Genomic DNA, 12,483 nt, shown 5'->3' with positions numbered 1-12,483 from the left:
GAAGGAAAGAAACAACAGTACTAATTGGAGATTGTCCAGATGGAATATTAGGTGTTGTTCCTCAAATTCCCACACTTGTGCTCACATCTCCTCCAATATTCAGGGCCCCAAACAGTCCTTCCAAGTGAAGCCACACTTCATTTGTGAATTTGAAGGGGTCATCTACTGCATCCAGAGCTCTTGTTGTGGTTTCCTCCACATCAGAGAGACTGGATGCCGATTGAGTGATCTTTCATTGAGAATTTTCACGCTGCCTGCTGCAATAACAATGACCTCCCCGTGCCAACAACTTTAACTCCACAGACCATTCCCATGTCTGTCCAGGGCCTCGTGAACTTCCAAACCAAGGCTATCTGCAAGTTGAAGGAAAAACATCAGATATTCTATATGGACATGGACACTCTTCAACCAGGTAGCATTAACTTCTCCGGTTTCTATTTAAACCCCTCCCCCTTTTGCTCTTTCTCCCTTTCTCCAGTTTCCCCTTCCCTCCCCATTACTTTTTTTTACTCTTCTACCTCTTGTCTATTAGCCTGTGTTCCTCCCTCCTCTCATCTCCCTCCCTCCTCTCATCTCCCTCCCTCCTCTCATCTCCCTCCCTCCTCTCATCTCCCTCCCTCCTCTCATCTCCCTCCCTCCTCTCATCTCCCTCCCTCCTCTCATCTCCCTCCCTCCTCTCATCTCCCTCCCTCCTCTCATCTCCCTCCCTCCTCTCATCTCCCTCCCTCCTCTCATCTCCCTCCCTCCTCTCATCTCCCTCCCTCCTCTCATCTCCCTCCCTCCTCTCATCTCCCTCCCTCCTCTCATCTCCCTCCCTCCTCTCATCTCCCTCCCTCCTCTCATCTCCCTCCCTCCTCTCATCTCCCTCCCTCCTCTCATCTCCCTCCCTCCTCTCATCTCCCTCCCTCCTCTCATCTCCCTCCCTCCTCTCATCTCCCTCCCTCCTCTCATCTCCCTCCCTCCTCTCATCTCCCTCCCTCCTCTCATCTCCCTCCCTCCTCTCATCTCCCTCCCTCCTCTCATCTCCCTCCCTCCTCTCATCTCCCTCCCTCCTCTCATCTCCCTCCCTCCTCTCATCTCCCTCCCTCCTCTCATCTCCCTCCCTCCTCTCATCTCCCTCCCTCCTCTCATCTCCCTCCCTCCTCTCATCTCCCTCCCTCCCTCCTCTCATCTCCCTCCCTCCCTCCTCTCATCTCCCTCCCTCCCTCCTCTCATCTCCCTCCCTCCCTCCTCTCATCTCCCTCCCTCCCTCCTCTCATCTCCCTCCCTCCCTCCTCTCATCTCCCTCCCTCCCTCCTCTCATCTCCCTCCCTCCCTCCTCTCATCTCCCTCCCTCCCTCCTCTCATCTCCCTCCCTCCCTCCTCTCATCTCCCTCCCTCCCTCCTCTCATCTCCCTCCCTCCCTCCTCTCATCTCCCTCCCTCCCTCCTCTCATCTCCCTCCCTCCCTCCTCTCATCTCCCTCCCTCCCTCCTCTCATCTCCCTCCCTCCCTCCTCTCATCTCCCTCCCTCCCTCCTCATCTCCCTCCCTCCCTCCTCTCATCTCCCTCCCTCCCTCCTCTCATCTCCCTCCCTCCCTCCCTCCTCTCATCTCCCTCCCTCCCTCCCTCCTCTCATCTCCCTCCCTCCCTCCTCTCATCTCCCTCCCTCCCTCCTCTCATCTCCCTCCCTCCCTCCTCTCATCTCCCTCCCTCCCTCCTCTCATCTCCCTCCCTCCTCTCATCTCCCTCCCTCCTCTCATCTCCCTCCCTCCTCTCATCTCCCTCCCTCCCTCCCTCCCTCCCTCCCTCCCTCCCTCCTCTCATCTCCCTCCCTCCCTCCCTCCCTCTCATCTCATCTCCCTCCCTCCCTCCCTCCCTCTCATCTCATCTCCCTCCCTCCCTCCCTCCCTCTCATCTCATCTCCCTCCCCTCACCTTTTAATTCAATAGCCTGGCCATGTATTGCTCAGATCTTGACGAAGGGTTCAGGCCCAAAATGGTTACCCTTCACTCCCTATAGATGCTGTATGACCTTCTCTGTTTCTCCAGTACTTTTGGCCATTACACTTTCTCCGACTTGTGTATTCCTAATGGCAGGATTGCGGAATAGCTCAGCAGGCAAACTCTGAGCCAAAATTGAAGCGGACATACAAAAATAGCTCACTCAGATATAAACAGGAAGAAAGTGTGAGTTACCTAAATTTGAAACTGGAGGAACTCAGTCTGTCTCGAAGCATCCATAGAAGGTAAAGATAGATTACTGACATTTCAGACCTGAACCCTTCTTCAAGGTATAAGCAAAAGAAAAAATAGTAGCTTTACACCTGAATAAAGACTGGGATAGAAAGGGGGGGAGAATGGGAGGAGGAGGTGTCCAGACCAACAAACAAAAGATGTTCATTGGATATGATCAGAGGAAAGGTGAGAATTGATTTGGCTCTGAAAGGAGTCCCGGGGGGGGGGGGGGTGGGTGGTAGGGGGAGTGGGGAAGACATAATTAGACAGAACTCGTCTTTCTTCTTGCCATATCCAATGAACATCTTTTATTTATTGGTCTGAAATCTTTCCTGTCCTGATCTTCTCCCTTTCTCTCTCAAGTCTTTATTCAGACACCTGCCTGCTTTTTGCTCACACCTTGAAGAAGGGCTCAGCCCTGAAACATTGGCAATATACCTTTACCTCCTTTGGACGTTGCGAGACCAGCTGAGTTCCTCCAGCATTTACCGTGTGTTTTCACATTGAATATCAAGTGTGGAGAGCAGCCAAGTGCCTCAGAGAGAAGTGTTTCCTCATTCTTGAATTGAGCTTCCTTCATTGTAATAGTTCTGGAGGGCACCAGCATCTCAGAGTAAATGGGAATTAAAGTGGGAACCTAGAAGCTCAGGATCACTCCTGCAGATTGCATGCAGGGACACTGCTTAGTGTTCACCCAATCTGCATTTGGTTCTCCAATGCAGTGGAGTCCATGATGTGGACGGCAATGTTCTACGCTAGACTGTTATAGGTGCAAGTGAAGTATGGCTTCACCAGGAAAAAGTGTTTGGCTGCATTCATGGTGGGAAATGAAGGGGTGTAATGAAGAGATTTAATTTGGAGATACAGAATGGTAACAGTTCCTTCCAGCACACAATGCCCAAATGCACCCAAATTACTAATTTACCCACAAACTCCATATCTCTTTAGAAAATAGATGGAAACTGGAGCACCCAGAGGAAACCGTTGCAGTAATGGGAGGAATGTACAAATTCCTCACATGCAGCAGTGGATTCTGGGATTCTGGTGCTGTAGCAGTTTTGCACTCTCCATTTAATCTCCTGGAGTTGCATGGGGATGTATCATAGATAGGAAGTGGTTGATGGGGGATGGAAGAGTGGATCAGAGAATTACAAAGGTAACAATCCTTTTAAAAAGCCGAGCAGGGAGGAGAGGGAAAGATGTGCCTGGTACTGGAATTTTGGTGCCTCTCCCGTGTGATCACTTGAATTGCATCTTCTGCAACTTTCTAGCCCAATACGAATAGCAAGCATCACAGACACATGATCTCCAGCTGATATTACACAATCAAAAGGACAATCTTCCTAATCCTGTGATGGTGAAAGATGCAACCAGGGCATTTCCCTCACTTTTCTCAGAATATGATTTCTTGATTCCATGATTTTATGTCTAACTTTGAGATATAAAGTCAAAATAGTTCAAAATTGGAAATTATAAATGACTATCATATTGATTTTGATGTAACCATCATCATATTTAATTTGGGTGTTCATATTCTTAATGACAGTTCCTGTGAAATGACTGATTCATAATTCAAATTTTTATTCCTCGTTGAGATGGTATCACAGTGAAGGTAGAAGTCTGTAATCTTGTCAGTGATTCTACAATTGAAGAGTATTGAACATAGAATTCTTGGTGTTTTTGGGTGTGTGGGTAGAAAACTAAAATTGTCTAAATGATGTCACTTTGGAATCTGTTTGCTTCACTCTTCCTTCACATTATCTTTCCTTAAACAAGCTTCAACCTTCCACAATGTTTGAACAACCTTGTAAGCAAACTGTGTATTTACATCTTAATCAGTATTGCAATTCTGTAGTTATAACTGTTGAAAGCATTCAAACAAATAACCATCGAAAACCAATTTCAAAATAATTTAAGCTCTCGTTTTCATTTTTTAATTATAGTCCTCAAATGGGGAATGGATTCCAACATTTAGTGTGAACATTTAGTACTATAGATCAAACATGTTCAGAGGTCTCCTATTCTGGCCCAGCAATGCACAATTGCCTCGGAAAAGCAGTGTCTGCTGGAGCAGGGCAGTATTCCTTCCATTCTTGAATGCAGTCTTGATTTCATGTCCATTTAGCTACAGGATCACATTGACTTTGACTTATTAACCCATTGAGTGCAAACTACAAGATGTCATCGAAATCCAAAATTGGAAGATTAAAGGCAGCAAGTCTGGCGGGGAAATAGATCGGATGGTCCAGGCCAATGTCTATCATTAGAAAATTACAGTGATGAGAGAAAAAATAAGAACATTAAAGCACAAGCTAACTTTTCAAACCTGAAGCTTGCTCCCCGATTCAATGTGATTATGCCTGATCTCCTGCCCTCTCACATATTCTTTGGCAAGGCTGAAGGTAATGGTAATGAGAAAATAAAGAAACAAAAGATCTTGAGAAAAGAAGTGAATTGAAGCAGCAGAAATATTTGAAAGTTGTCAGTCATTTGCAATTAATGCAAGGGTAAATTAATACATGAAAACCTTTTGTATTATAATCACAAACTTTAATGAAACTAAATTGGTCTGTATTTTCTATTCAACGGTGAACTGCTTCCATTTACCGGTGACCTGCAAATTCTTTACATTCCCCACTGCGTGGCTCTTAGATGAAAGCTTCTTCCCTGAGCCCTCAGCTACAAGCCCTGGGCAACACTGTTGGCGTAATGATTAGCTCAATGCTGTTACAGCGCCAGCGATTGGGACAGAGCCACACACTCTGTAAGGAGTTTGTACGTTCTCCCTGTGTCGGCCGGTGTAGGTTTTCCCCGGGGGCTCAGGTTTCCTCCCACCATTCAAAATATGTACAGGGATTGTACATTTAGGTGTAATTGGGTGGCATGGGCGAAAAGGGCATGTTTCTGTGCTGTATGTCTTGGTTAAAAATTAATTGTCACTAAGTTGGTGCAGGGTGAGGGTGATGCAGAAAAGGCCTTGACCACAACAGCTGGAACTTTTTTTTTAAATCTTATTTTGGACAGCCAGCTAAGAAAGGTTATTCCACAGCAATTGTACAGTTTTGAAAATTATTGCATTTATAAAGTTGTGGACAATTGATGGGAGAAGAGAAAGTTAAAGAATTGGAAACAATGATAAGGGAGACTTGGTCAGCATGAAGCTCAAAAGATGGTGTGAAGTCAGCTCACACTGACATTTGGACATCTGGTTATTGTCAGTCTGGGAATGTAACTGCAGTAATCTTGCACTGACAGTTTTATGGTGCTGTGAATGTTTTCTCCTACTATTCCAAACACAAGTAGTTTTGAGATACTGTGTATTAGGGACTGTCTGATGAATAGTATATTTGAATTTTGATAAATGCTGACCAGGTGGTGGAAGTGATAATGAAAACCAGTGGAAATTTGCATAAATGAAATAAAAATGAAAGGAGTTGACTTGTGGTCTGTGGTTGGCTGTAAAGTCAAAGCAATATCTGGACTATTTCCAAAGAAGCGTATGGATGAGGTGCCTCATCCATAGTAATAACTATGGAGAACAATTACAGAGGACCTCAAATCTTAGGCCCAGACTAGGTTTCAAAGGTGACATCTGAGTACAATTGATAGATTTTAGAGGTTGATTGGCCATATTGATTAAATTGGCTGGTGCATTCATGATTTATGGTCAAATAGACAAAGATATTTGGCAACAGAGGGAGATTAAAATGAGGCATGTTACAATGCAAATTAAGAGCCATCTTGTGACCATTCATGAGAGGTGGGCATTGTAGGAAGCTGAGAATACTGTATTTGAAGAGATGGTGATGAGGTGCATTTCAGGTCTGATACAGTGTTTATGGTGAAAGAAATTCCATCCATCCATGGTGGTGCTACATGGACAGATCTAATAATGTGCATTTCCATCAGGACAGTGTATGACATGAAAAATATACAAGAGCCAGGCAATTGCTGCCTTTATCCTTCCACATCATAGGGCTCAATGCCTTTCCCAATGCTCTTCAGGAAGCCTTGGCACGTTGCAGCTGATGTATTGTTTGCAGTTACATTGTGTTGGGAGTTATAGGTCTTCTTGGAGCTGAACAAATACAAGCTTTGTAATAATTGTTTTTTCAATTTAGAGATACAGCACAGTAACAGGCCCTCCATAAGCCTGCGTCGCCCAAACACCCCAATTAACTTACAATCCCTGTACATTTTGAAAGGTGGGAGGAATTCAGAGCACCCAGGGGATACTCCCGCAGAAACGAGGAGAATGTACAAACTCCTTACAGTCAAACCCAAGTCGCTGGCATTGCAATAGCATTGTGCTATCTGTGCCACTCACCACCACGTTAACTGTGTCCTCCAAAGTCAGGTATATTCTCCACCATCCTGACTTTTTTGTCATTTGATTTTGCTAATCACAGTGAATCTAATAAGCTCTTATTGGCTAAATTTAATCTGCAGGAGGAACTCAGCAGATCAAGCAGTATCAATGGGAGAAAATGAATGGCTGACAGTTCAAGCCAAACCCTTTTAATTGTAGAAGAGAATCTGTTGTGTATTAACATGAGGATCAGAAAAGGGGGGCCTAAGCATTGCCAAGGAAACAAAAAGTACAGGATGGGGCTAGAAAAATACATAACAACAGAATGTAAATGCTTTTGTAGGTAAAGGTAATGGGGATTCCTTGCAGACAGAAACAGGAGATGTTATTAAGGAAATGAGAGAGAGGAATCAAACAATTTTTTTTTGTTTGCCTTCACAGAAGGAAGTACAGAAAACCTATTGGAAATAATGGAGGACAAAATATTTAGGAGCTCAAAAAAATAGTTAAAAATAAGTAATAGAGAAATTAACTGCTCATCAAGACCTGATGACCTACATCTTAAAGTTTAAAGGACAAGGCAACGGAGGTGGTTCCCAAAGATTGCCTGTTAACCTGAGATCATTAGTAGGGAAATGCTGTAATCTATTGAAATAGATTGGTTGCAATAAAATAATAGGATTCAACAGATTCAATATGGATTTATGAAAGAAAAGTCGTGATCGATGCATCAATTGGATTTTTTTTGGAGATTTTAGCTGGCATGATAGTTAAGGTTTGTTACTAATGAACAACTCCAGGTTCATCAATGAACTGATAATGCTACAATATTTACAATGATCTCAGTCTTTGAAGTTTCAGATCCCCTTCAATTAGCACAAAGTAGGGGGTCTTCCTGTCTTCCAGAGATGAATTCCTGGGTGTGATCCTTAATGTGTGCTGGAGTTTATATAAAGACTATTGTGGAGGAGCAGCCATGAGGAGAATTAACTTTACTACTTCGTTCTCTGCATTCCTCCAACCTATGTGCACAACATAATGTGATGCTGCGTGTGACCTAATGTAACGTTTCCATTGCAATTGATTAACTAAACTGGCCACAAATTGGAAATAGTAACCCTTAAAAGTTTGGATAATGTAATTATTTTTTTTAAAAAGTAGATAATGAATAAATTATCAGCAGGGGAAATTGATCCCTTTTTGTCACCCAAAAATACAAAACAAGGAAATGTCACAGGTGTTATTCTGATAGGGTTTCTGAAAAGCCGTTAATATGGAAAAAGAAGATACCATTCTCCAAGATAAGCCTCAATTGTTCATTCTGCTCTAGTGAATAAATACAGCCATTACTGCTAATGTCAGGCAATTTAAAATATATTTGAAGCTCAATGGGAAGCTGAGTGAAAGGTCTACTGTCCACTAATATCAGTGTTATACCCATAAAAGCTTTTAAATTTGGCCTTGAGAGTGACCTTGGCAAAGCACTTTCTGAAGAAATGCTTGGGACTTTCCCAGCATGGCTGCACTCAGGTTTATTGAGGAGACGCACAAAAAGCAATAACACTTCTCGGACATGAGCAGGGCTTTGATGGTCAGTGTGGATTATTATTTAAGTATGCATCCCTTATAATCACTGCTTTGTGGTAGCTCAGCATGTATAGTTACTCATAGCTATTTCATTTAGTTGGTACAGATGAAGCTAAATAGCAATTTTATTCAAATTACAATGTACTTAGACAGCACAAGTAGATAGACAATATCTAACTTTGAACAAAATCAGAGAGCGCTCCTGTGATTTTATTGCTTTTCTCTCATGCTGATCTTCCCTTGTAACAACAGAATCAGCTTTTGTTATGTTGCTTTACCGCATACTGTTTCTATGCCAATGGAGTATTTTGAACTTTCTTGATCACTTCAACTTTAATTAGTTGTAATAAAAAAAGTAAATGTATTTTCTGCCTGACAGAATCAACCCTTCATCCTAGTGTTTTTTTTAAAAAGTAAGTTATGGTATCTTTTGGGAGATTATAATGAAATATTTCCATGAATTAGGGACATTGGGACTATCTGACTAGTTAATCTCATATTTCAAATATTGTAATCAATGGATGCATCATACTAATGAACACAACTGATCTCTTGATTTTCTCTTAAGGAAAGCACTGCATTTACTTATAAAATAAGTCATTGGAAACCATATGAACCAAGCTATTGAGCTAAGCACTGATATTTTACTAAGCTCATGAGCATTTTATTGAAGAAAGAAATGTTGACAAAAGAAGATTAAATAGTATCTTTGAAGAGAGGAATAGAATTAATGTTGCAGGACCACGACAATTAAAATTGCAAAATATTGACAAGGTTGTTCATTCAACTATGCATTTCACCAAAGGTTTCAGATCATTTTGATGTAAAACCGTGAGCAATTGCATATCCTCACTCTGAAGTGCCTTCTCTCAGGTGTCAATCCTGCCTGTAGGACAGGGCATATCAAGAGATGGTGCTGAAGTTTGGAAGCTTTGGAATGTAATCATTTTCAGCGGTTGCTATCAGGCCAGTGTGGCTCCTCTCCCAACTTGGACACACCTATGAAATTTTCAAGGTATAAAGCAAGGTATAATTTCCACTCACTTTGAGCCAAACTGGGTAAGGATGGCACCTTCCCTTCTCCGGATAAGATCAATAAATCAATTGTTATTTTAGGGCACTCCAGAAACTTGCATACCTGTTACTAGTCCTCAAACTTCCTAATTAATTGACTTCAGGATCACAATGTGATTTTTTTTAATGAATTGTGGCATCTGAACATTACAAGAATTTAACCACAGAGCTACTATTTCAATTTTTATTGCCATGTAAACATTAAGGTTAACTTCACTAAATCTCAAAAATCTAGAATGACTTTACCAAGAGTTCCATCGTCCTCAAACAATTTAATGGTTGTCTTGGTCATTCTATGTTGCTTAGTCATTTAAGCATTTGAATCAAGATATAATGCCATATCATTTGCATTGCATGGATTATGATAAAGTCAAGTTTATTTTCATCCGATTGTACAGCATTCTCTGATCCTCAGTGCAAAACATGTAGACTCGCAACCAAACATTACACACATATAGACAAGTGATACAAATGCAGGATGAGCATTTCACCTATGTAAATAAATAAATATTGTTTTGTGCATAGGAGAGTCTTGGATAGTTAGTGTGAGCAGTTCCTTTGATCGTTCAGCATTCTCACTGCCTGTGGGAAGAAGCAGTTCCTCAGCCTGGTGGGGCTGGCTCTGATACTCCTTAGTCTCTTCCCTAATGGGACCAGCTGAAAGATGCTGTGGGCAGGGCAGAAGGGGTCCTCAGTGAATTTGCACTTCCCTCTTCAGACAACGATCCTGATCGGTTACTTCAATTTGTGGGTGGAGGGAGACTCCAGTGAACCTCTGTAATTTTTCCACCCCTGCAATTTAGGGAGTTCACCCCCAGTGATGGAGCAGTGAGTGATGCATTAGAAAGTCCTACCAGAAGTCATTACAGTGTGTGTATCTATATATAGGGTTCTGGATGCCGCTATTCTGTTGGATGGGCTCCCTTTATTTCAGTCCAACAGAGATCCTGCTTTGTGTGGTAAAGTCTCTAGTGGTGGCCTCTGCATTTACATGAAATGGTGCAAGGATTCAGCATGAGTCTCTGGTCACTACTCAAAGCTAGTGGAATTTGTGATGGTCAGACGCAGATCATTTTATATACCTCCGGAATTCATAATTGCAGCGTAGGTTCCCCAACCCCTGGCACTAACACTAAGGAGGTGATCTTGGAACTGTACGAGGCTAGAAATGAACTGCAGGCCGCGTTCCCTGATGGACTGATCATTATCGCTGGGGATTTCAACCAGGTAAAAGCTCAAGTGAAGGCTACCTAAATTCCATCAGTTTGTGAACTTTGCTATGAGAGGGGTGAACATGTTGGACCTTGTGTATATGATTATTTCTGACACTTATTGGGTGGAGCCCTGACCCCACCTCAAAAATTCAGACCACATCTCTATAATGCTGATTCCAACCTTCAGATGCTCCAGACCAGTTTGGAAGCAGGTTAAAGCCTGGCCAGTGGGGGCCATTCATGCACTTCAAGACAGTTTTGAAACACTGTCTGGAGCAAGAAACAGCAACCAGTGGCTGGAGGAGTATACACCATCAGTGACTAGCTATATCACTAAGTGATTGGATGACGTCATTGTGCCCAAGACCATCAGAACTTGCTCCAATCAGAAACCATGGATGACAGAGGAGGTGCACGTGTTTCTCAGGAACTAAGATGCGACCTTCAGAGTAGAGCAGCAAGATAGCCCTAGCTATTGCAAGATCCAAGCTGTGGAGTAACACACTCTGCTGACCATTGACAACTCCCCTGTTGAGGTTATCAAGAGTGTCAAGTTCCTTGGAGAGCATTGGCAGAGAGCCGCACATGGTCCCTTAACATGTTCCATAGCCAAAACAGCCCAGCAGTGCCTCTACGTCATGCAAAGCCTAAGGAAAGTTCATTTCCCACCCTCCATCCTCACTACATTATACAGAGGGTGTATTAAGAATGTCCTGTGCAACTACAACACCGCCTGGTTTTGAAGCTGTACCTCCTCAGGCCGCAAGACTGCAGAGGATAGTGAAGTCAGCAGAAAAGATAATTGGGGGCTCTCTTCCTACCATGAAGGACATTTACAACAGACAAAGCAGGTGAAAGGCAATCAACATTGTGAAAGACTCCACATGCCTCTCAAGTAAACTGTTCATCCTTCTGCCATCTGGTGGGAGATACTGTAGCACTTGGCCCCTTGTATCCAGATCGGGCAACAGCTTTTTCCTCCAAGCCCATCAGACTCCTGAACTCCCAGAAATTTAGGGGTAGGGAACTGTGGACTGTTTCTGAATAAGTCTTGTAAGATAGAAGTTAAACAGATTAAAATAACATTTATGTAATTATGCTCCTATATTTATGTAAATATGCTCCATGGTCCTGGAGAAATATATATTTATATGTGTATATACACACACATACATACATATTGAGCAATTAACAAATAGTAGAATGAACTGACTTATTAAGGCAAATTAAAGTTGACAAGCTTAAATGCTGAAATGAAGACACGACGACGCAGCATGCAAGCGGTGGCGTCACGATGTTTCCACTGCTCAGCCATTTGCTGATTCAGACCGCATGGAAAAGATGTCCCAGGAAAATTACTTGGGTCCACGTCCCTACCTCTAATTTTCCTGGGCTGACATTTTTACGGGAGGGTTCCCTGGAAAATTTCCTGGAATCGCCATTTTACACAGCGGTGTGAAAAGGCCTGGTGGTTCAATGCTCCAAAGCACTATATTCCGAAGTCAAAGGGAAGCAGTATGTGAAATAATAGTTGATGGGGTGTGGTGGTATTATGGTTTATCACTAGGCTGGTTTCCAGAGTCATGGGCTATCAATCAGAAAACGAGCTAGAATCCTTCCATGGTAGCAGAGAAAATTAAATTCAACTAACTAAATAACTCCAAAATTGTAAAAAGCTAATGACCATGAAACTCCTGATGATTGTAAACAAATTTTGAATCACTAATTTATTGAAGAGAAAGATTCATGTAATCTTTACTTGGTATGGATTATATGTGGCCTTAATACCATTGACATTTAAATGCCTATGAAATGATCCAGTAAGCCATTCTTGGGATGTTCAGGAACGTAAAATCACTGTGACTGGAGTGCACATCCCTCAATTAATTAACAGAAAATGAAAAAAGGTGAGATCATTTCCAGCTAATATAAACTTCTCAGTATCCCCAGGGGAGCATTTTCTTCATCAATTTTGGTGAGATGAGTAAAAACACAATGCTAGAGGTACTCAGCAGGTCAAGCAGTGGACTTTTAGCAAAGATGATAAAGATATGAAACCAATGTTTTGGGCTTGAGCCCTTCAT

The sequence above is a fragment of the Narcine bancroftii genome, chromosome 11 (genome assembly GCF_036971445.1).
Source record: "Narcine bancroftii isolate sNarBan1 chromosome 11, sNarBan1.hap1, whole genome shotgun sequence".
Classification (NCBI taxonomy): domain Eukaryota; kingdom Metazoa; phylum Chordata; class Chondrichthyes; order Torpediniformes; family Narcinidae; genus Narcine; species Narcine bancroftii.
Note: the sequence above shows the minus strand (reverse complement) of the source record.